The sequence below is a fragment of the Papaver somniferum genome, unplaced genomic scaffold, assembly GCF_003573695.1.
Source record: "Papaver somniferum cultivar HN1 unplaced genomic scaffold, ASM357369v1 unplaced-scaffold_150, whole genome shotgun sequence".
Taxonomy (NCBI): domain Eukaryota; kingdom Viridiplantae; phylum Streptophyta; class Magnoliopsida; order Ranunculales; family Papaveraceae; genus Papaver; species Papaver somniferum.
The window spans coordinates 2,909,421-2,913,069 of record NW_020624377.1 but is presented as its reverse complement, the minus strand read 5'-3'; positions in this window follow the sequence as shown (position 1 = coordinate 2,913,069).

Genomic DNA, 3,649 nt, shown 5'->3' with positions numbered 1-3,649 from the left:
TAATATTTGTGCACCTTTATTTCAGAAATACGGTTAGTTTACACACTTGCTCAACATTAGACTCTATTAGAATCAACATGCATGCACATTATTGTTAAAATTTTATCTTGATGGTACCTTATCATATTTCAGTGGTTCCCAAATGAAAAATAATTTCTTTTTGATAAAGATTTTAATGTTGTTCATTCTTTATAGTTTGATAAAGGATGGCTAATTTATTACTAACTATAACATTAACTATACATGTTTTTAACTCTAAGAGATATTAATGATGATCTTTATTTATTTTTTTGTCACATTTAATGTTTCTTTATGATCATAATGATGAGGAAATCTAATCAATGTATATTGTAATTCAAGAAGGTTACAAATCTTACATCCGTCGGATGTCTTTGGTTGGGATGAGACTGTGATGGTCGGATGCAACGTTTGTCTCTCAAAATGTTATCCGACCGTCCAAGCTCAAAAACCCATTCTGTTTTGTATTATAGATAAGCTAGAAGGTAAATAGGAGGATTATCTACGTACCCCTCCTTTTTCTTTTCTTTGTAAAAATACCCCTAAGAGGTATATTTTAAGTGGATAACGAATATGAATTAATATTTTTTCGGATAATGAAAATGAACTAGTATGTTTTTGACACGTGAAAACGTCAACCCAACCTCCTACGGAGGTTGAATTGACTTAATATTATTTTAGATGTGCCAAAAACTAGACCCTAAAAACTTAAAATATACCCCTTAGGGATATTTGTGAAGACCCCCGAAAAGGAGGGATTTATTCAATTTCCACAAGGTAAATTGTCCTGGTCAAGACGAGTGAGATTAGATGCTAAGTTAGAGCTAAGAGTTGTGATGTGATTTCTCAAGTGACTTGTGATGTGATTAAAATTGATTGGGTACATTTAATTGGATCCCCGTCCTTTTCAGATGCGAAAATAATTTATAATCCCGCAGTTCATCCTGGCAACGAGAATGAGTTTGGGACCCACACTAAACCCACACTGTTAAACAATTAGATTGGAAGGGGTCCCACTTCGCTCTTTTTGTTGGGATAACCCACGGGATTCAACCTTTAAAATGTGTAGTAGTTCTTTTTCAGATGACGAAAACATGGGTACCGAAGTGAAAAGATGTGACCAAAGTCCAACTCAATGGGATCCGCGTCCTTTTCAGATGCTACTCAAAGAGTGACAAAGAAGTGCCACCTTAATTTGTTAGGTCTCATCAAGGGGATGCTTGCGGTATGGTTCATGCTACCATCTACTATCTGAAGGTTTCAACAAGGGAATGCTTACAATATGGAACAGTGATACGCTATGAAAAGACGAGGGTACCCAAGTACACTTACCAACCTGTAAGTTCTCTGCCGAATGTGATCGTCTTTGGAAAAAGTCGAAACAATACCAAAATTCAGTTCACATTTTGTGTGATCGTGTATGGGTACGAGATCGAGACAATACAACAACAAGATAACTTGTGTGATTGACTATGGATACAAGATCGAGACAATACAACAACAAAGTGTATACTTGATAATAGGTACGATAATAACCAAACTCTATGGGATCACTATCAAGTATTGCAGAGTTAGCGTAAAGTGCAATTTACTTTAATTATAATAAAACAATCATAATGCGGAAAACTAAAGTAAATGGCACGACAAGATTTTGTTAACGAGGAAACTCCAAATGCAGAAAAACCCCGGAACCTAGTCCAGTTTTGAATCCTCTCATAGTTAAGTCGTTATACAAAATCTAATACCAATTTCGTATAGTTGAGACCAAGAAGACTACCCCTAGCTACTTATTTCCCTCAGTATCCCTGCGCCTTCAACTTCTAGAGTCACGTACGTGAAAAGAAAGTCCTTTGGATCGTATTCCAAATAGCAAAGAAAGAATTTGTTTGGTAACCACTCTAATCAATCTTGCTACAAGATACAGATGAGTCGCTGACAAAGGCTCTTCTAATAACCTTATTTGTCTGGTTAGATCAATCTAACTATAACTATCGAAATAGTCAAGTATAGATTCACACTCAATCAATATAGATATAAAAGAGAAATATAGAGAACGCCGATATGACGCAACTAATCAATCAGATCTATCAAAGATAAATTGATTCTAGTCGGATCCCAGCCGATCAAGGTTTGTGCATTAAATGCACAAGATACGAAAACTAATAGGAATTATTCTTCTATTGCCTTCAAATACTTGCACAACACCACTTGAATCTCTTGTGATCAATCACACACAGAACGGTTTTGTTAACAATAGATTATCACAAGATGTCTTTAGATCTAATTAAAAACCGTTCTAAAGATCTCGTCTATACTTTGATCTAGTCTGAGTGAATCTTATATCAGAAAAGAAGATTTTCAAAAATAAACAAACTAGGTACAATCAAAGTTTCAATAACCGTTAGTCAATCAAATCAAATCGAAGACTAATTAATAACACTGCAATTATCTAGTTTCCCACCAACGGTACTCGTAGAGCTTCTTGATCCCACAGAAGTCTTTAAACGAGCGTTCATCACAAATTTCACCTAATTAGGATACTTTCCTCTCCAAATAGACGGCTCCACCAGAAACAACAAGAAATGAAGTTTGCCTGGCTCTTAGGATAATTTGCTAGAAATGCAAAATTAAGTATTTATAGACCAAAGATGTTTGGACACCAAGGAATTTCCAAAACCGAAAATATTATCAAGATATGCAATGAATGCCCAAATTCGGTTTTCATATTTCCAATAAATGTTGGTCCAATATTTACCGAAATCTCTCAATAGAAAATCTCCAATTAGTAAATGCACATTACTAATTTTTATTCTCTAGAGCTGTGCATTAATTGCTATAATTAAAGCATATAAAACCAAAAACCTTAATTAAAAGATTCTTAGTTTTTCGGTACGAGATCACCTTGAGTACCAAGGAATATGTTTGAACAATAAATGATAAGAGTTACTACTCGTGTTCAAATTATGTTGACATCTTTTCACTGCAAACCCTTATTTCATATTTACATGGATTTTCTTCTTGGAATCGGTTCTACCACACTTCCAAACAAGTTTAGAATTGGTTTGTCGGTATTCCAAGACTACTATGTGATTGGTCATACCAAATCAAAATGGTTAGTTGTGATCGGTCCTACCAAGTCATATACACAGGTTCTGATCGGCTATACCAATCACTAGGATCGGTTATACCTAAATATGGTATCTACTTGTGATCGGTCACACCAGTCACTAGGATCGGTCACACCAATTACAAGGATTGGTCACACAACACTTATGATCGGTCACACCAATTTCCAGAATCGGTCACACCAATTACAAGGATCGATCATACCATCTCATGGTGATTACTTAGGATCAGTTACACCAATTACCAGGACCGTTCATACCAAATCATAAGTCTAGGAAATGTGATCGGTTATACCAAGATACATAACCTGAGTTAAGATCGGTTCTACCAACTCACACATATTGGTCATTCAAAGATATGCAACGAATAACAAGACCAATAAACCTATTGATTTCCCTTTCGATTCATGAAACAAGTTCATGAATGTACTTCCGTTAAACAAATGTAAAACATTGTTTCCTAGGATGAAATATTTACCATAACTCATACACATAGTCATAAAACT